This window comes from Rhea americana, unplaced genomic scaffold (genome assembly GCF_003343005.1).
Source record: "Rhea americana isolate MKP2758 unplaced genomic scaffold, rheAme1 scaffold_40, whole genome shotgun sequence".
Taxonomy (NCBI): Eukaryota; Metazoa; Chordata; class Aves; order Rheiformes; family Rheidae; genus Rhea; species Rhea americana.
In genome coordinates, this window is record NW_028186535.1 from 3334956 (window position 1) to 3358370 (window position 23415).

The window sequence follows — 23415 nt, forward strand, 5'->3', positions numbered from 1 at the left end:
CGCCTGACCTCCCGGCCCCATCGCGGAGCTCAGATTGGGCTGCTGCGGGCCGCAGCTGGGCAGAACTGGGAAGCCTCCAAGGACGGAGCTGCTGAATCAAAGGAATCAAAGATATTTTGAAGGTTATACGCAGGAACCCTGAGTTCCTCCTCAGTTTATTCACCCACTCACCATACGGACGGGCCCTGAGAGTGTTTCCCGAGTGAAACTATAGGATCCCATGGAAAATAAGTTTGTCTCAGTCTTCAAATTTAACATAGAACTGAAACAAAATCACGGCTTAAACTTATGCTATTAGTTAAGCAGTGGCAAACAGCTGTTTTCAAGGACAGTAACCCCTGTTTCTCAGTAGCAGTAGAAACAATATGATTAATATGTAAAAGAATTACTCTATTGTACATTAAAAGTAGAACTGCAAGACTTAATATGCTAGATTAGAAAGCTAATTAATTTGAAATTTTTGATCTGCTGGCTATTTGTGTCATGACTTACAAAATACTTTCCACAGGATTTATGAGGTATAGACTAAAGCTGATGAGAATATTTGTAGTGGATTTGTTGACAAAAGTATATAATGTGATCAATACATAGGAAACAAATGGAAGACTTACTTATTTTATGATCCATTAAGAAGATAAGTTGAGTTATTAAATASTATTTAATTGTGTAAGTAAGCAGACTATGTTGAATTTTGCTCCTTTTGCATTACTTTAACCGTGTTCTTTAAATTCCTATGTAATTATAAAACACATTTTGTCAATAAGAGAAAGATTCAGATCATTAAGTTTTAATTAATAGCACAGACTGATTAGCAATGGTTGAATACTATCAAACTGACTTCTTTAATCTACTTAATGTGTACCAAACACTCTAATTATTATTTTTATGCAGAAAAACTAATGCAGTTAAGCAATACAACTTCACTATTTTTACATCATTATTTGAAAAATATGGATAGTCAGCTATTAAGTAATATTTGTTTATTGATAATTTTCAGAGAAKTAGTGATGATCCATGATGAAATAACTTAAACACAATGTGATAATGAAGATAATTGGCATCAACAGAATAAAATTAACAAYAGTGTAAAGCTATATAATGAAGAATTAAAATAAGCAAAGATAAAGTGGAAGATAACAAATAGTTCCTRTGATTTTAATATGGAGTTATGGTAACTGTGAACTATGTAAACTTCTCCTAAAATATTTATAGAGCTTTGAATTAATAGAATCAACAAGAAATTAGATTCCCAGTCCTCCAAAAATATTTTCATTCTCCAACAAAGAAAACTGTCTTAACATACTGATCTTTGAACACAAAATTTCAGCGATCTGTGGAACTATTAATGTGGAACTTAATTTTCTATTAGAGCAATCTAATAACGTTTTTAAACATTAGCACGTGAGTGAAACTTTAATACCCAAAATGTACATAATTCAGCCTAAAAATTACACGGACCCAATATAATACCGGTAGCATGTGAAAAAAGACAAATTYATCCTCATCAGCACGGCACAATTGCGTTTTTTCTCTAGATTTATTATTAAAACAGAAGAGTACTAGAATTATGTACAAATAACACAATCTCCCAATATACGTTGCATTAAGTAAAAAAGATAGTGATACTGTCTATTAATTTTAATAATTAGAATACCATCTAGAAGAATTTTTATGACTGTCATTTTAGACATTTCCATTTCATGATCATTAGGAATGAAAGATAAAAAACACTGTACACATATATTATACTTTTATATTACTTATTGTAGCTTTTTAATACCTWTGGATGTAAGATTTCCATAGGGACGATCAAACCATTATTTAAGAGGAAAACTATATTTATTCTATCGAAGTTATTATATATTATAGATCTCTCTGGTAAGTTTTACCTGTGAAAATTCTTTCTTTTATAATACCAATCTGATATATAATTACATGATAATTTATATTCTTCTACATTTCAGTGGTAATGGCTGTTGTATAAAACCTTGCTCTTAGAACATTTGTGGAAGCTGTTTACTGCCTAGTATATTAATAGGGAAGTAATATTATAATTTTTATAGCCCGATAAAAACAACAATAAAAGTCACTTCTGTTTTGTGACTCTTTTTCTCTCTTTCTCTCTCTCTGGTATGCTCTTGTGATGAGAATAAAGTAGCCTGTTAAAGTTACAGGAAATCTGATTAAAGAATTTCATATAATTTATAGAATACTTTGGTGAGCAATTAACATTTTTGGCTTAATGTAGCATAAATCTAGTATTCCAGTAGTCTGATTTATTTAATAGTTCAGATCTGGTGTCCAGGCTAGGAGACAGAAGGGGAAACAGCTAGCATGATAATAAATACAGTTACTTGAAAAGATTTTATTAAAATTCAGAGCCATAGTAAATGTGGACCTCTCCTTTTATAGTTTTTATACCCTGCATCACAACATACCCCAACAACCAAAATAAWCTGAGTTCCCTTTTAGGCTAACAATTGAAAAATGTTGTAATTGCTTATTAGGAATTCACAACTTGAAGCTATTTGAGAATTCCCAGAAATTGAAACGCATTCTGCAGGAAAAAAAAAATCTTTTCTTGAAATAAATTCCTTGCCATTTAATTGAAACYATAAAGTGTAAAAGGAATAATATCTGAAAGAACTTTTTAAGGTTTAGGACAGTTAGAGTGCTGTTCTTATATTTTATTACCAGCAGCCGTGTGTCACTTTTTATTACCGGTTGTTTATAGTTCTGCTTKCTCAGCCTCCAGGCCCTACTGCCATCTCTTCCTGAAGTGGTCTGTTAAGGGACTGAGCATAAGATATAGGATATTGTTATCGGTAAGATGTGACTTATTTTTGGAAGAAATGACACAGTAGTAAAAGGAAGAGAAAAAGCGTGAGATGGGTCCTGGTGGTCAATATTTGCTCTCTCCCTAAGTGCGTCAAACATGAACTGGGTGAACCTGCTGCAAGGCAGGTGAATCACCTTTCAGACATGGACTAAGCGATGAAGGATAGATCCATTGCACAAAAATGTAATGTACTGAATGGTCTCCACACTGTGTCTGGCAGGAGGGATGGATACAGCCCAGGAGGCAGGGAAGAGCAGCGTGGCCCCTTTCCCCGACCGGCCACGGGCCATTAGTGGTGGTGAGCTGCAGCTCTCGCTGCTCCTCCTGGCCAGCTGCTTTTGAGATGAGCCCGTGAAAACCAGCCTGCAGAGCCGCTCTCTGCTCTGGCAAGCRCCCTGCTGGTGTGGCTGCAAAGGGAGAAGCTCGTCTTCTCCAGCAGCTAATTCAGAAAGGCAGAGAGGCACTCTTCAAATTTAGGAATTTGCAGCTTGGAGCAGGTCATGCATTTTATTCCGTGACATTTGATATAAGATATTGAACTGATATTAGCCAGGAATTCCTTCTGTTCATATCTTGTCTGAGGGTACTAGCTATCTGTACAGAGGCATAATAATTGATATTATTACTAGGCCCATGTTATTAATAGTGTTGTTACTTCTTATTTCATTTCTCCTTCTTCCAAACTGTGATCAAGGTGAAATGCGCTTCCAGGCTGTAGAGACAAGGTRTATGTTAGAGCGGCAGGCATTTATGGCGGTTTTGATGTTGAAAATAGACCTAGTTATGGGAGTTTTTCTCTATTTGAGAAGCAGCAATCAGAGTCTGATAACAGCTTTAAATGTAAATACTTGTATTCTGTTACATTCCCAGTGCGAACCCTCTTCTGGATCTGGCTGCCAGTTCCTCTTTCACATATTATTTAGGTTGAAAATGTTCAACGACTTGGTTTCTGTGGGTACTTAGAGCAAAACAGACAGTGAAATGCTCAAAAAATTCAGTTATGTTCCATTTCTAATTTCCACTGTGTTTGATCCATGTCAGTTGATTCTTATGTGCTATGATGTATCTGACTTCATCTTTACATGCCTGAATAACTTCAATCAGACTATACATCCTTATTGATGCTTTTTAATATTTTATTGAAGTTTTTCAAGTCTCGCTGATGTGAGGGTCAAGAAACTTTGAAGCACCAGTCTACATATAAGGAAAATTTCTTTTGAAACATACGATAGCTAGTGGTTCAGCTTCATTCTGAATTGTGAAAGTCTATTTTTTTCTTTTTTTTAATCATGCTAAACTTCTTATGTCAGTCTTGTGGTAATGTTCAACAAGTTAATTATAAGTTGGGCTGGTATGCCTCTTTGACATGAAAGCATGTGTGCTGCAATGTGCTATTTACCTAAGCACATGGAACTCAACCCTGCAGATATTACTCTGAATATGCAAAAAAGGGGGGGGGGAAGTATGCTGATCTTTCAGGCAATATGTTAATAAGTTCCAGATACAGAAGGCAAGATTCATACTTAAAAAGAGATTCAACAATGTCATAAATTAATAGAAATACAATCTCTAGACTTTAATATTTAAACATTCACCACTGGTAGTACACCAGTGATAATGAACTTTCAATAACAAATATGCGACTTTTTCCTCCCTTATTGATAAACCTTTACAAGGCAGGTTGCAATCTCTCTCTCTCATTCACTTTCTCTTTTAAAGCATGACAAGTAGCTTATATAAAACCTTATTTAGCAAGATAATTTGCTACAAAATTTTTCACAATGTGAAAGGTTACTTATTCACAGAAAGTCAAGCAGTAAAGCAGAAAATGTCTGTTTGAATTAAAATTATTTTTTGGTGTGTAATGTCATATTCTCTGCAGTACAAGAGGAAATAAATGACATTACAAGCAGTAAAACTCATTGTTATTGTAATACTGACCTTGGTATTTTGTAAAACAGCTACCTATTTAAAAATAAAAATGAATAGAATAAATGAACTGCTCAGATTAGGAAAGAAACCCTTAAGAGATACTTAGGGATCAGTAAAGACTCTAATTTCTGACTTTGCTACCCTATAAATGGACTTTTGAAGTATAGCGCACATCCAATGAGAATTTCATATATATAGGTATCCTTACCTTACTATAAGCAGTTGAAATAGATGTTAGAGGTTTCACAGAAATGACAGCAAATGATGAACCAAACCCTGCTATGAAATACCCAACCTATAACAAGTCATACTGATGTCTAGGAAAACAAGCAAACAAAAAGTCATATAAAATTAATAAAAACACTTTAAAATTACCCTAAATGCAACCTTTCATACCAAAAAATTATCAAATTTGAAACACTTTCTTATAAGTAAGCATACTTTTTTTCCCCACTACTTAATGTGGGTGTATTAAGTGACTAGATGTAGTCTCTGGTGGGTTGCACTTATCATGAGCTTATGATGTCAAATGATTCAGAGGACTTACAACAAGCAGAAAACAAATTTATTCCAGGATGGAAGAGGTTATAAGATCTCCTTCTGTCCCCAAGTAAGTCTGTGCCCATATTAGCAGATGTATGAGCATTTTAATAAGATTATTGTTAATTCTGATTGGGGTGTATGCTGCTAGAGAAAGCTGGCAAGGGCAGGGACCCTGGAAATGTRTATTATTCAGATGGACTTTGGTTGTGTGCCTGAGTGGGTACTCTCTAAGCAGTGTGACTTTGGTACCAAACGGGGGGAAACAGAGCCAGAAGATTTAGACGACAGTGGGTTATAACACTGGCCCCTATTACATGACCGTGTACTGTGTAACAATACTGAGCAACACCCAGAACAGAAGGTCTGTTTTGATTTTACAATTGATTCCTCAGGGTTTTAAATTGTGACATAACTTCCTCTGAAGTTAAAAGATTTGTGTGTAAGTGTATGTGGTTTTGGAACTTGATTAATTTTTTGAAAGGTAAGTACCAGTGATAGTAATTTTTCTTCAGATTCAGTTATTAAGTTTTAATTTTGAAAGCAAAAGGCTTTCAAAGCAAAGTAATAGGCAAAACCTATTGTAATTATGGACTGTGTTTTTTTCATTATGTATTTTTAGAGTCATAATTATTTTAAAGTAATCTTAGCCATACAGGATTTAATGGCATCACAGATGAAAACACAAAGCTTTTTGATGGGGGAGGTTCGATGCTACAGTCTCACAAAGGGATGGCTCAGGCTCCTTTCTCAATTTTGATCCATTTTTCTTCTCTAGAATTAAACACAAAAGACTGAGACAATCTACCACATGCAATATATTCACGGGCATAACCCACATATATATATATATTTTTAAAGGACATTCCCATGAGAACAAGGACCATATCTCACCACAGGTTTATTTTAGGAAGCTGGTAGCAACTATATATCTCATGTGTCTTATGCTAGCCTTCAGCACTTCACCACCATATAAAGGAGGGAAATCTTTCAGGAAAGAAAGTCTGCAGGAAAACTGTGTACACTGAATGAAAGAATAGAARTTTAGTTGAACTAAAGATGAATTTCACCTTGAAGATTAAAATACCAAAGTCAAGATGTCTGCATGTAGGAATCAAATTTACTTGCCTGAACATAGGCATCTTGAGACATCTGAGAATCTACGGCATATAGCTATTGGCAAATATAGGAGCTATGAGGGTGCTGCTTTTTGGAACAAGAGCAGGAATCCAGGATTGTCTYACTGACTATCTATGTTTAAGCAACTGAAATCTTCGCTAGGTGTCTGCATGAAAACTGCTTGTCTCAGTCACCATTATAGCTAACGGAGACATAGTCATTTCTAACAATTTCTAAGATGATCTGAATATATCTCCAAGCTCCATCCACTGCTTTAACTAGATCTCCACTGAGTATAATGGGAACTTAGCTAGTATGTATACAGGCACCTACACATAGGCACCTAATGAAAGTGTCTTAATTTGTGAGCTGAATTCTACCCTACATGCTATGGAGATGACCATAAATATTGTTTATATTAGAATATTAAATTGTAATGATTCAGAAAAAAAGGACTAAATATACTTCTGAATAAGCATATCTCCATATTTAAAAAGATATATCCATCAATTTAATCAAGGCAATATGTGACTTCATGATCCATTTTCCCAACAGTTTGTTGCAAGTGAAAAATGTGGGGAGAAGGTAATGATGCTGGCAAATAAATTACCTCAGGAAATTTCTGGGTTTGGGAAATGCACGATAAAAGACTCCATGAAAGCCAACTGGTTGGAACACTCACGTATAACATGGAAGAATTATGTGAATACTTCTGAGCTTCTGGATTCAGAATCTCATTTTATATTCCATATATCTTGCAAACAGGCACAGCTGTTTGAGGTTTCAGGCATCTCATGCTGCAAACCAGTGCCTTAACCCTCAAGTTATAGAGTAAACGATTCTGATTCTTTCTTAAGTCTCATCTATACTCCTGAATTCTACTGTAGTCAGAATGGAGGATAAACCATAATCTGGCATGAATATACCTATGAAACAACAACAACAACAACAACATCAGAGTATTTAAATTATGCTAACAACTTTTACACTGATTTTAAAAAAGGCAAAGAACAAATGGTACAAAATGCAGTCACTAAGAACAATTTACCAGCATAACATAACTTTGGCTGTACCAGTAAAATGTCTTTGCTGTGGGTACACACTTCCCCCTCCTTTTTGGAAGCTGTTATACTTCATAAAAGTACTCTAATATTCACTGGATATGAAGGAGAGGGAATGACCTCTGTCATAGGGCTGAGGGTGTAGYAGTCTTGGATATTGCAAAGCAAAAGGTATGTTTGTGCCTGCATTGGAAAGTRGAAGTGAAAACTCCTGCATCTGGGTTTCTCCCAGAGAGTAAGACAGTGGCTGTTCCGGGATGCTTTCTCTCACTACCTCGTCCTCTTTCTCTTTTTRCTTTAGTGCTAGAGAACTAGAACCAAATGTCACAATCCATTGAAACTACAGTGGACATTCAAAGTGACAAAGCRGCAAAAGTGGTCTGGACTCTTCTTGTTTCCACCTGGTCTGGCAGACACCTCAAAATCACACCCAGAAGGCAACATTTCCAGCAGCAGAGCCTCCTTGCTCTGCTGCCTGAGTCATTGCTAGTTAGCCTTATCTTTAATAATAATTTCCCTTTCTCATACTGTGCAGGCCCAGTGAATCTGAAGTAATATGGCTTCAGGCTTGTACAGGACTTACGCATACATCCTGTGGTAGATTTATTAAGGTACAAGAAGGTGGATCTCAAGAGTACGACATACAAGCCTGGGCAAATCTCTTTTACAGAGTCTCTTTTACTGTTACCATTCTGAAGGACCATTTCTATATCCAGTTATTAATTTTCAAAAGACCCTTTTATTAACACATAAGAATTAGGGCCAGTATGAGATATTGGCATTTAGTTTTGCAATATATAGCAGCTGCATTGTYTCGTCTTGCTTGTAAACATGTCATAATTCAGATCATAAATTTACAGGGTAACATGACAATTGAAAGAAAGAGAGAGTTTTGTGTGTGGATGTAGCAGTACTAGCAGCTGTTATATACCTGCTTTTACTTTGAGTATTATCATGCCTCTTGATACTGCTGTAAAAATGATAAGGGTTTTCCTCCTGATAATTCATTCTGATTAGTCTTTTGATTTAGAATAGCTTTTCTTATTGAATAACTGGCCATTTTTATTGCTATCATTAATTATCTATCCCATTTTTTCCCTTTCTTTACTCTTAACCACACACAGTAAAGAATTTAAAAACATATAATTTAAAAAGTTTAATGTTTAATAACATAAAGAGAGCGAAATCTCCAGAAATATATTTATAAAAAAGTTTGGCTGTCACTTTTAGGGAACTTCTCTGACTAGGACAGTGACACCACTGCTTGTAGATTTATGTAGTAACCTTTCATTTCAAAACATTACAGTGTCTATTGATGTCTCTAGCTCCTGCATAAAAGCGTAGATTTTTGTAAGCTACAGATTTCCAAATAAGAAATCTTCAAAAAYTTATAAAAATGGAACGATTTATGTGGAGGAAAAAAGACTTATACTGAATGTGTGACAGTTTAGAGTTTTTCTAGTCTACTCTAGAGCTTTTCCTTTATGTAAAAAAATAATAATAWTAAAAATAGAAAATTGGGTTGATATACTGGCAGGCACATGACGAGGATGAAAATATATTTACATAAATGTGGTTTTTCAACTGTGGGAAATATGTGAACTTATACTAGACTGCATATTCAGCCCACTTCAAACTGAGAAGGTAACTTGAAGTTCATTAGTGCTTTTACATTTTTAATAAATAATAAAATGATACAAAGATTAATGAGGAGGGTATAATTTTAATTGTAGTCCTTTTATTTAACACAACAGACTCCATCCAGAATATAATTACATGGATAAACAAAATTTGCCTTTATGAACAAACAAAAGATTTTTTTTCCTGGCCATTTTYTGCACTACATTTCAAAGTTTCATTCCCAAAATAAGCTGAAATAAGAGTTTTATTCTACAAATACAGAGAGTAATATTTTACCCCATGGTCTACACGGTTATTTTAAGCACTGGGTGTTTGTATTTCTGTCATGAAATAAAAATGATTTTGAATCAGAATATCACCTTGAAATGGTGAATAGACTAAAAGAACATGCCAAGGTGCACTAGAAAAGTGTGGAGCAAGAGAAGTCCCAAAGATAAATGTTAGTCAACTCTGACATTATTACCCCTAAAATCTCCTTGGGACAATAATAGCACTGTGCCCATTGCAAGCAACATGGCATGAACTTCTCACTGGCCCACAGCAAGCACAGAAACAGGCAAGACAGTTAGTTGTGTTCCTTACCTTGCCATTACTTTTAGTAGGCTAGCAAGGAAAAATACACTAACTCACTAACTGTTGCAGAGGTCACAATAATTAGTAGGGAAAATTATAAGGCGCTTCTTCAAGTGATATATAGCTGGAAAATCACTTCTAACTATGCTACCGACCCATGTCTATAGAAACCAGATATCATTTCTGTTCCTCAGTTTCTCTATTTTTACAATGAGGAGAGTGATCTTTATTTATCCCCTCCTAAACCTATTGCAATGATGAACTGATTAGTAATAACAGAGCACTATAAGCTGCTGAAGTACTCTATAAAGGTTTTTTCTTGTTATTATACTGTTTCTACCATCATATTGTTCTCTTATCCTCCCCATTATTAAGTATCAAAAATCTTTTATACAGTAAGTGTATTATGTCCTTAATCCTCCCTGTTATAGTTTTAGAGGTTATAATACCATACTTCATTTGCTCCATAAAAATGTGTGGATAGATACATTTAAACTTTTTTTTTTTTTTTTTTTTTTTTTTTTTTTTTTTTGGGTGAGGGGAGACTTTTTTCCTAAGCTTTCTGGTTGTGTGCCTGCACAGAGTATTGCTCCTATTGGCTGGGACTCACTACTGGAGTCAAAATGTCTTTAAGTCTGGTAGAATTAGCTCCTAAGTAAGAGTGTCTGCTTTATTAACCCCATACCACCCTTTATTCTCAAGATTAAGCAGAACCTCCTTTCTATTGGGACTAACAATTCTCCTTTATTTAAAAAGATAAATGAAATTCAAATGCCATAAATATCACAGGCAAAACTATGCAATGCAGCCTTATTTGTATGTTTATAGCCTCGTATAAGTTTACAGTTCTATTATCACAGTACTTCTGTTATTAAATCTTCTCATAGAGGATGTAAGGGTTAATGAAGAAGGAGAACAATATGTAGCATTTCATAGCAAAAACAGCCTTCAGTAAAGACAGCAATTATCTGATATTTCTCAGCTTTTCTTGGGTTTGCTTCAAAGCAAAAAGTTAGTGGGTAAAACTTAAAAATCTCAGATATTTCCTAACCTTTCTCCCATCTGAAGACATTTAGATAAAGTCTTTAAAAGTTTCTGGTTTTAACTCACCATTTTCTGTGCAAGTAAAGAGAAAACAAGGAGTGAAGAACAAAAAGTAACTTAAAGCTGAGTGACTTTTTTCCCTTTTCTTTTTAGCTTTGTCTGCCGCGTGGGGTGCAGAGGGCATCCGTTCTGTGGAGGACAACAGTTGCATTTTGTAGCAGCCCCGGACCCATGCCCTTGTGCCATGCTACCTAAAGTTCCTCCTCTGACTTAGAAAACTCCACAGACTGTGCAGATCACCTCACATTAGGGAAGGTAGATTTTAAAAGTGGTAACCAGAGGTAAACATCTTAACCAGTTTTATAGAGACAATCATACGTTSACACTAATGTGAAGGCTTTTGGTTATTAGCTGTATATCACTGCATTAGGGAATGTCACCAACTTGACTCGCAGACCATGTCACAGGCATTCTTCCAAGTAGTTCATTGTGTACATATCGGTTAGCAGAAGTCACAAATCTCAGATTACTTTCTTCATCATATTAGGCTAGGACCTTCTATATTTACAGTAGAAGAGCAGTGATATCAGAGCTTTATAAACAATGGAATTTCATTCTTGCTTTCAAAACTAGTTAATAAGACCTATAAATGTCTACAGTTTTTTTCTACATATATAAGAAAMAAAGGCTATTTTGGGTTGTGCAAAATGGTGTTATTACTATTTACATTGTAAATGTGTTAAAATTATTATCTGCTGTCTAATTATTGATCMACATCTTCAGAATAGTTGTTAAGAACTGGAGTCCAGTGTCTTCGTTTCCAAAACAGCCCTCCCTYTTTCAAAATAAATGAATTCTCTTAATATGTGCTCTTACTTGAAAAAGCTCATATCTGCATAAAGCCATTAGAGGAAACTGCAGTTTAATGTATATTTGATGGCTAGGGGTGCTGACGTGTGATGGTTAGAAGAGTCTGCAACACAGATCCCCACAGATTTCTCCAAAAATTGCTGAAACAATGGAAAGTCTCTCATTATCACCTAGATATTTGGGCTTGGCTCCAAATGAGAAAATTCCTTTCAGTATGTGCATATTGCTACTGTATTAAATTAATTTTGTATTAGGGGATTTAGGTGCTTGCTTAAAGTTGCTTACTCAAAGTTTCCAGTATCACAAATGTATATATAAGTATACATTTATATATATAGTGAGTAGAAGAGGACTAGGAATTCTGAGATAAAATKAACAGGATAACATGAGATAAAAAGATAGTGTTGGAAAAGAAACCACTGTGCTATTGAGTGGCTCACAACAAGTTTTGCAGAATCGATTTTKTTTACTGTTCTAATCCACAACTCTTGAACCGAGTCTTGAAAGAAACTACTAATAGCGTAGCATGATCGTTTTAACTCAAAGGAAATGGATAACAGCAAGACTGGAATAATAGAAATGAGCTGAAGTGTACCAGSAAAACAAGGCAAGACCTTGTTTTGTGGTGATACTTAATGAAACCTCTAAATGTAAATTAGGAGCTTATCCATAGTAAATCACTGAGAAGAAGATGGACCTCAGGGTCATCTCAGAAATAACATCAGGAGCAAAAGTTTTGGAGCCTTGAGGAAGACAAACGTAATAAAATATATCAGGGATGTTTTCAAGAGGAAGGGATGTATTYATATGTCCTGATCCAGGACAGACAAGGTCTTATCTGAAATACAATACCTCTACTTAGGAAATATGATTTCAAACTGGAATAAGTGCAGACAAGGGCTGCAAAATTGATGATTGGGGAGACAGACTCTATGATATCTGATGTGTGTGAAAGGAATTGTTTCATTTAGCCTGATAAATTGAAGGCTAAGAAAAGATAGGATTCCTATGTATACCTAGAACAGGCCAGGTAAACACTAGGAAAAGAAAAGAAAAGAATACAAAACAAAATCTAAACTAGAATGTAGTGCAGACAGCAAAATAAATGCATCTAAAATAACCAAGAATAATTTTTAATATGAAATTATGTTTTGGCTCTTTAAAGCAGTGAGCTTCTGGAGCAGCTCTCCAGAAGGYGTAAGAGGGAAAAGAAAAACAACAACAACAAAAAATCCCCCAAACCCAAACAAATAAACAAACAAATCCTAAGTGCTTCAAAATACTAGAGGTGGCACTTACTGTAGAAAGACCAGCAAGAAACTGGGTGTGCTCTCAGTAAGCAGGGGTTCAGACATTTTCATCTAGATATGGGAACAGGTAGGTGGTAAAGTCACCCACTGATGACAAAGCCAATTGGAAAGTATATATCAGTTGGGATACTTACTCGTATGTTTTTATAAGGGTTTAGAAGGAATTAGGGAGAAGAGTATGGTAGCTGGAGATGAATTTTCTTATTTGCATTCCTTTTAGTATCAAAACACGGATTATTTTCACAATATATTGCAAGCTGGTGATACAATACTGCTTCAGTGTGTTCAGAAGTCCTTCAAAGTAAAACATCTGCTATCATAGTGGTAGCATACTGATTTCTCAAATCCCATGGATTCAAGACAGCAGATGGAGACTTCATCTCAGCAGATGAGATCACTTTACTTATCATGGCACTTTTTATCTAACAAGGTTCCTGTCAGCATTGGAAAATTGCTGATTTTTAAAATGAATACTTAAGAAATCCCCTGACCTCTCCAATAATAGTTTTAGTTTATACCTGAACAATTCCTTCTGTAAATAAAAGCTGTGGACTGATATTTAATTCCACTACATCATATCATATCATTCTTTCAGTTATATCATTCTTTCATTTATGTCACAATCAAAGGCATAAATTTGCACGGAAAATATTCTCTTATATTTGAGAAAAAAATAAAAAAAAGAATAGCTAAATTGTTCTAAGTAAACACGGCAAAAAACAAAAATGAAAGATCTTTCAAATTTTAATAACAAAATTGAGATTATTGATATCAAAATGTTTTCTTCGCTAGATATTTGATAAAAGAGAATGCATAATATTGAAAGATAATCACTGGTCTATTAGCCAAATATGGTAAGCTGATACTGACAGGGCCAGATTCAAATACCTGTAAATTTAAATATTTCCACAGAGGAAAATATAGTCTTTCAAGACTTCAATGATGATGATTACGGGGGAATAAGTATTTAGCATTATTCCCTTTTTTATATATATATATATACACACACACGTATATATATATGTATATATATATAGTAAATTGACTTCTCAATGACATTTTATTTCCTAACACTCAAAGGCCTATTTCGAAAAATACCACTTGAAAATTTTGAGAGCCCACTATTAAGTGTTTTTTTTAAGCTTTCTTGACTAGCACTGAAAATATGGAACAGCTATTAAACTACTGTTCCTCTAATAAACATTAATTATAAGATAGCAGGTGATTAATCACTGATAATGAGCTATGGATGACTTGTAATGGTCAGTTAATAGTGTCATAGGCCCTTATTGCTGAAATTAATTAAAACTAATAAGTGACTGTATGGTGAATATGCCTGATATAAATGGGCTTATAGTAAAAGAAACAGACCCCCAAATGTTGGAGGAATTTCTTATCTTGTTATTGTGACAAGTTAGCCCAGTAGCTATGGCACTCACAAATGAAGAAAACTTGAAATTTCATCCTTGCTCTAGGGACCTTGTGAAGCAGGACTTTGTGGATTTGACTTAGAACCTACAACCRTTGTTTTTTCCTCTCAAGGTAAAAGTCCTAACTAGCATACTGTAGTTATCCTCTCTTATTGCTCCTCCCTAGCACAAGGAATCTTTAATTATGGCTTACAAAATGAATCAATAGGAAGGAAGCTCCTAGCACCTTTTTATTTCTGGAATGACCTGTAGATGATTCCAAAGAGAAATAAAAATTGAAATCTCTGGCTGAGAATCAAATGCAATCCTGGTCTTTTCCATGCTAGAATATGGCAGCAAGTTCAATCCCATTATGTTCTTARGTGTTTTCTAGAGGAAAAGAGTCAGTAGTTTTGTAACAGAARCAGAGTTACAGCCCTGAAAGCAGTTCAAGGCCATTAACAGTTAATAATATTTTACGTTTTCATTTGTTTAGAATGAAAGGGTTTCTCTGTACATCTTATCCTGTTCGCTAACTTAAACATCCCAGTGCTCTGCAAGCTGGCTACTGTGGATCTGTCTATGTGCTTTGTCATAGCCTGAGGGTTTGTTAGTACTAAAAACCCACAAAAAGTCAAAAAAAACCCTCCCTCTGGCCTGATGTATGTGACACATGCTACAAGATGCTTTGCATATATAGGGCTAAACTTTCATCAGAAACAGGTCTTGCCCACACTGCTTTTTGCAAATGATTCCTTGCTTTAGTTCCCAAATCATGCTTGGCAGTGTTGGGAAAGTGTGAGTTGGTGCAAGCTAAAACTATGCTAGGGAGTGTGCTTAAAAATTAAACAGTACAGGCAACTGTGGAACAGTGTTTGAGCCTATGTCCTGGTCCTACCCATTTTATTATTGTAGATATGGTGCCTATTTTAGGGCTATAGATTAAGGGCTATAGGATTCTGGGGTCAGGTGCCTAAACATTAGATGTTATCACACTGATGTTGAAAGACTTGTTTCAAGTAGCCTCTTCACAATTAATTGCCAAATTAATAATTAACAATTCTAGTATTAAGGCCATATAGAAAAGCAATTTGATGAAGATGAGAAAATTCAGGAGAGTTTAGGGGGATAAACTTTTATTTTTAAAGTACATAAAAGTATATGTTTTTATATGTTAAAAGCCAAAGTATCAGTTTAATACCTAGGAACAGATGTTAATTCAGTCATTATTTTTTTGTAGTAGAATTTTTTAGTAATTTGCTTACTTTATGCTGCCTCCTTCCATTTTTTCAGCCTTTGTTGACATGCCGTGTATTAAATTCAGATCTTGCAAATGTTTACTTAGATGAGCACCTTCACAAATACAAGCAGCTATGATTAAGCAATTTAACTGCTCACGTGAGTGTCATTGGCATTTGTAAACTTTACTGAAAATTCACATTACATTCCAGGTTCTCCACCAGTGCTATTCCATTCACATCAGCGCRCTACTTGCACTTTGCAATTATGTGAAGAAAAAGGGCATGGTGTTCAGCAAGTTTTCAGGTGCTGTACAAACAGTTAMGGTAACTATGACTCTCTTAGTTACTAACTGGGCTTGAATYGGCTGTGCCACCTCCCCGTGGTCCCGCCGGATAYCCCTACTGGGGGAACCGAGTGCACAGCCGTCCCAGGTTTGTGATGGTGGCGACTCGYRGTTGCCTCCRCCCTGCCGCAGAAKCGGTTGATCCTCGGCAGTAAAGGGAGGGCCTAATTGGCCTTATCGGGTTTCACGGCCCCCCCTCCAAGCCATTGGCCCAGTGGCGATTCTTCAAAATTTGGGCATGGTGGCGGTCCCGACGACYGTCACCGAYCTGGCTCTGACCCGCTTGGGGAACGGGTCATCCAGACCTTACYGGACGTGRCACRGCATGCCCCTACTTGGAGCAGGATCGGCTTTGCTTGCCTGCCCCGTCGGCTAGTCGAGCGAGTGATGGCTGGGGGAGACCTATCCAGTGGTTCCCCCCCGAGCCAGTGTCTGTGCTCTCGCGGGCRTTGTAGCAGGGCATGGGGCCCTGCGAGGTCCCCCGGCCTCGCGTGAGACAGCAGGGACCAAGTGGTAGTGCAGCCTACCGCCTGACCTAGCTCGGTAGATCAGGCATGCCGCTTACCCCTTTAGCTTCAAAGGCAGAGCAAAATTCTTCACATGGACRGCGAGTCTGCTCGTTTTCTGGAACCGCTGATACCCCGTCTATGCCTGCTTGTCTGTGTGCTGGAGGGACCCTGCTGGGATGAGGCACGTCTGTGGGGCTTAAGATCGGGCAGCCCAAATACCATCGGCTGCACCACGCCCCGGTGCCAAACTCCATCCGAGCGCAGATGCTGCTCTCGTCACCAAATGACGCTTCACCGGATTTGACTCAGGTGGACGGGCCGCCTTTACAACTAACCYGGAAAAGGAACCGAAAGGTTTGTAAATAATAGGTCTTAAAAAACTCAGTAGTCTATTCTAATTAAGCATTATATGCYGTAGAATTAATATTATTGATTTTTACTACTTCATTTGCATTTTGGATTGCAAAAGTTCCCAGTAATTGTTACTGACCAACTTTAATAGGTCATAGAAAGTAGGTGAACTAGGGAAAGAAAGAAAGACTGGATCAGAGATGCAGGAAGGAAGGAGCAGGACTGAATGAGAAAAGTAAGAAGAAAATTGGGAAATAGAAGAGATTAGGGTAAGGAAGAGATAAATACACACAGGAAAGAGGAGTGRAAAATTTGAGATCTAACAATTGTCGCCTTTCAAGATTTTTGTCTTGGATCTTTGTACTTTTTTTAAAGAAAAATGTGATGAATGTTTATATATCATCAGAATAAATCTCTGAAAATAAAAAGCAATGTGAAATATAAACAAAAGTCTTATTATAAATCACTACTCGGTCAGCAATATTAACATGTGTAGGCCAATTATAGCTAGTGTGATGAAATCAAATACTGAAATAATAATGTTACTTTTTACTATGYCTTGACAATGAGCTTAGATACATACCTTATCAATAGGAGGAGGAACAACTTTTTTAATTATCTTAGTTGTACATAAGTGATGGAAATTCACTCATGACATTATCTTAGCAAAAATATTATTTTCAAGGCTGAAGATCTGGCAATATGACATCTTTTTTAAAAAWTCTTTTCTATGTATTTTTGTGTTTAAAAATGATTCCTTGCAAGGGCATCTGGGTCATTTGAAACTTTCTGAAAAGTGTAGCGTTTTGGATGAGAGCTCACATGAGCTTGCTGCCAGATTTCAGATGAGATGTAAAACCAACCTTCTGAATGCTTGTAGTCATTAAAGAGCAGAAGATACTTTTTGGAAGAGCAGTACTGTAGAGCACCCACTGTGCTGGCCAAATTCCAACGTGGAAAATTACATTCTGCATACTGACAATTGCYTCTCATATTTCAAAGAGTAAGTCTTGTTTTTTACGTGCCGTCCTAGATATTAGACATGCAGCTAACTTGGAGCATAGTGGTAAATCCATCACATGCTTATCTACCTTGCTGAATTGAGACTGATGCATTTATTAACTCTGTTAAAGACATGTCCCTTTTCAATCACTGAGATATCAATTTAACTTCTATATAAACCACAAAATAATATTATATATAACATTCAGATCACAATTTTAGATGGTAATAATTCAGGAAAGTGCAATGCTGYGTGTCTCATATTAATGACACCTTTGTCTCAATAAACTGTTCCTGTAAGCTATGACGAACTTTAAAACACATAGACATGATGTGTTTCCTCCACACACTTGAGTACTTGCAGTTTTAGGCACCTGCAAAGCCCYATAAACTTTGAGTTGCAGATATACAAACTGAATTTTTTTATTTATTAAAAAAATGAGAATTTTAAAAGCTCTACTTATATGAGACTCTGCCAACCTGAAGTTGGAGCAAATTAGAATAATATTGAACCTTTCAACAAATATCTCAGTTGCAAAGACAAGTGATTAAGACATCCTCAACTCCTGTTTTAAAGTCAATAATTCCTAACCTAAACCTAATTCCAAAACCTAAACTATTGCAAGTTAGAAGGGGAACATCAATAAAAAAAATATTGTATGAGTGCAAATTATAATGTAATAGTGCCTCAGAATTTAAGAGGCAGTAGCTTCAATGGTTTGTCAAGCAGTATGGGATCCCTCAGAATGAATGGCAAAGTATAGTGAGATCATTATCATTATTTTAGTAATAAGGATCCAATTAAGACAGGATTATTTTTCTCCTTGTTTTGGATTTTAATTACATATAACATCCTTGATAAGATTAAGTGCCATGCTAAATTCTGCAGGTTTACTCAATATAAAATAATGTAACAACCATACGTGTTTTCAGATAAACAAATAATTTAAAATCCTATCATCAAATAAATGTTTTAGGACTTCTTCAAAGATAGAAATCAGTCAAATCATGTTTCATGTTACAGCAAATAATTTGTTCAATAGAAAGAGTAATAATATTTCTGTAGCAGCATGTTAAATATATAATTACCAAGCAAATGAATACTCTAAGACCTTGTRACATAAGTTTAATGAAAGTGTTAAATTACACTTAAAACAAGATTTTTGTTTATCATTCATATACAAATAGCGTATATACGATATTTTGGACTAAATGCAACTTACTCTATGCCCAAATAAAATGAAAGACAAAAAGCCCTGCCTTATGTATTGTACAAAAACTATTAGTAGATGGACATTTAATAGCTGTACAAGTRTATCTTAATGAACCTTAAGAGATGGTATAGCTTTCCTTGTAATTGCTGACAACTGTGTTGCTTTAGGTTTAAGACTATTCTCGCTTATCAGAGAGGCCATTGACTTGTACTTGTTCTGTTTATTGATTGCTTAATTAGTTTCCAAGATAGCTAATCAGGGACAGATGCAAGTGTTTAAGCATCTCTTTCCATGTCTTACTCTGAGCACAAAATTTTGGAGCAGCTGTGTGATTTGAACAAATAAATTAACCCCAATGTACTGAACTTGTTTGAATCATGGTGTGGAGTGCAATGCAGATGAAGCAATACTGTCTATGCAGTAAAATGAAGCTGGGGGAAATTGCTATTCTGACTGATGCTCTATGAAGTAACTGGAAAGAAGGTTTTCCAGAGAAYCATGCAAAAAGGAGCTTCTTTTCTCCCTTTTATACATTATTTTTGTTGTTGACTAAATGTAACTTCTACTAGTCAGGATGAAAASGATTTGCTCACAGTGACAAAGTCTGGGAATTTCTCTGTCATAGAAATAAAATTGAATAAATGTCAACATTCTTAGCTGGGAATGTTACGTAGCACTAGTAAAGCTGGGTGGATAATAGGATGTGAAGAACGATACCATCTCAGAAAGTTTCAAACTGAGTTTAAGCCAAAGCAATGTTTTATTTTGACAAAAGCAAAATGCTTTGTTTGAATTTGGTCATTTTAAATTGCTACTGAGTGTTTTATCTTGAATAAAATTACAGGAAAATTTGAAAAGAAAAATAATTTCAAACTGAAAAAAATACAAATGTTTTGGTTGAAAATTTTGATATAACATATTTTGATTTTCTGAGGTGCTGTTTTCCTTAATCAACAGTTGAGCAAACCTGACACAAATTCACATTATTAGAGCTTACTGAATTAGTACTTTTTACAAAAGAAGTATCTGACATGAAAAAAACACATAGTTCTATCATAATAATACCACATATAAGAATAGTTTGGCTATGTAAGCATAGAACTAGAAGCAGGTATTCCTCATTCATTATTCTGTACTATGTATTTATGCCTTTCACATGCCTTTAAAAAACAAAAGCTTTTTTCTAATTTTGTTCACATAATAGAAACAAACCATAGACACATTGAGAAAAACATTTTTTTCTCAGGTTTTAACAAAGTATTTATTACATGTTGATAGGAAAGAATATCTATTACTGCATAAGTGAGCTCAAAGAATATGTACTTTATAGTGACCTCTGAAAGTCTTACCAGTTGTTCAGCATACTTGTTACAAATAATTTTTGAAAGATGATCAAGAAAGCACTCACATTTTTCAGGTCAGCATAGGGAAGACATTTAATGAACTTTTTCTAGCCCCTTCCTCATATAGGCTGAACAGTACCGTACTCAAAAGTACGTCTCTATTATTTGAGAAATTACTCTGCTGTGCTACCCACAACTGTTTAATACAAGACCAGAACAATGGTGTTCAAGGCKCTCACTGTATCTGCAGGCACCAGAGATGTGAAGACACTCCTAGAAAGCAATCTCWCATTTAAATTCAAAGGACATTGAAACAAGAGGCTGACTTAATAAAATTCAATGGAGAGGAAAAGGAGCTATTTTTTTCCCCCAAAATCTTTATTAAAAATGATTTGTTGCAGGTGAAACTTTGAATAAGGAGCAACATAACTGTTGTCAAAAAATCTATGTATTTTTCCTATTCTCAACAAATATATTGGCCTATTATTAGCTTACATGGATAAATGAACATGTCATTTTGTTTTAATGCTATGCATATGCAAGGTCAGCAAATACTTTATCTATGCTTTATTTAGTAATAGTGCGTTACTACCAAAATATCAATTGCTATGTCAATCATCATTTCAATAATACATGAGAAGAAAACATTCCTGAACATAGTGATTGGAAGAAGATCTATATGCTGCTTATCGTTCACCAGTATTTTTCCTAAAATCTGGAAATCAGTAATAAGATAAGGATCGAAACAGTTCATGATTTTGAAATTTTGTAAAGCTGGGYAGCAATCATTTGTGGCCTTGAATTCTACTTATATCAGAAGTGTTTCTGCTATTGGAACCACTAATGACTCAAATTCCATTCCGAACTGCTGTTTCCATGATAAAAATTATGCATTTTGCTAAGTATTCATATTAAAGGACTCATTCAAGATGGGTAACGGCTGCATCTAAATAGTTTGCTAATTTTTTGAAAACCTAGGGTTACGTCATTATTTGAAACTGATATGTTAGACTAAATCTAACAGTTTTTAGAATAAAAATGCTTGGCCATTTTCATTTGTCCACTGTAACAGAAGTGAAGTCAAAGTACTTGCAGTGAATACCTCTGTCAGTTTTATTTCCTCATCTATTCCTACTTTTATGTGGACAGATATTATAATTCTATAACTGTTCATTACTTTATCTCATTCAAATAGACATAACTGAACTTGCGACTTGGAGCAAAACAAACCTTAGGAAACATTTTCATTACACTGTTTGYAGATACTTCATTTTTATATCAAAAGAATTATTATGATGATTGTAGACCTGAAGAAAGAACAACTTAAAATTAGATCTTTGAAGAAACTGAGTTAAAAGTTAAGTGTAAAAGAAACCTAAGATGTGTTGATTTTTCAAAAGTGGACAGTAATCTACTAAAAAATTATATCAGTGGATTGAAGAGAATACCAGAAACATGGTGGTTTTACAGACTAGTGGAACATAAAGAAAAACTTTAGAAACTAAAGACTGACTAATAATAGGTTCATCAAATTGGAAAACTGCAGATTTACTCCACATTATTGGTGTAACTTTCACATCTAGATCATGCAGTAGTTTGGGGAYGTATTATAGAACAGTCAGTACGGTATCATTATAACCCCCCTGCAAACCCTAACTGCGTATCTAAGCACTAAAAGTGACTTGCGGTAGTCACTTGTTCTCCTCAATAAACAGTGCATTCAAATCATCATTTACTGTCAGCACAAAGAGTCTTTTACACAGTAAGTGATTATATTTTAGACACTCCAGAAGCCATTGGATCCAAAGAAGAATTTAATGTCTACATGTAGTCAGCACCAAGCTTAATGAAACAAACTAGAGACATGAGGAGCTTAGCCATATTCAAAATAACAACTGGAATGTGGATGTTGATTGTATTATTGCTATGGCTCAATAGCTATTTTCTAGAAATGCACCTAGMCAATCTATTCATTTTCAAAAATAACTCTCTCTACATTTCTTGATGCAATGCAGATCACACACTAGGCAATGTTCTGAAGAGGTAAAAAATAGGGCATTGTCAAAGTGCTACTCTAAGATGCTCAATGTTATCTGAAGAAATGTCTTATTAAATCTATTAGCTTCATTAAAGCTCTTTGAAAACACCACCTTAAAATGGACAAGCAAATGGTTTATTTAATAAAGCTCCAGCATTTAGTTATCATCAACCTCAAACCATCACAGACTGATGAGCAAACTTTTATGCAACCTTAAAAACATCTACATTCCTAGAAAGAGGGTAGACATTTGGGAAGCAAATAAAATTCTAAAAATTCTAAAAATTCTCTCCCTAGTGCCACTCAGTAAGTATTCAGCTCCAAGAGTAACATGGATGCTTCAGAAAATAGTAGGAAGAGCCAAGAATAAGCAGTTCCTAAAATCTCCAGTGGCACAGAGAGTAACAGGTGACATTGCCTCCTTCCATTTGCCAAGATCATGTAAAAGATGATACTCAGAATCCTTGGAAATTTCAGAATTAGTTGCTTACCAATCCTAAGAGCCAACGCTTTTCAAAAATCTTCCAGTGTTGCATACTTTAACTTCAAATCTATCCCTAATTTGACTGTTCATGGCAGTAGATGCATGCATGGATAACTCTGTAAAAGTGAATTCATGTATGTCTGGTTTTAGTTGTAACAGTGCATTTACTGGGGAATAGCTTTCCTCAGTATGATATTTACTATTAACTCCACAGCCTCTGGAAACACATGCTATCTTTTATTTAAGGTAAAAAATAAACCATTTAAAGGATTTTTATTTATTTTTTTTTTTTTTAGATCTGATCAAGCAAAGTTCTTAAAGCTATGCTTAAACAACCAAATAATACCATTATAACTCCTTAAACTACTGAGTTTTAAGTATTCAACTTATGTTCTTTGATCAATGGGATTTTTAGGAAGCTACAAACACGCACACACATATATATATATTTATATGTGTGTGTGTATTCATATGTGCACACATCACAGTTACATGTGCCTGCTTAAGAAAGAAATCTCATGGAAAACATAGAGACTTTATAGAGAACTTTG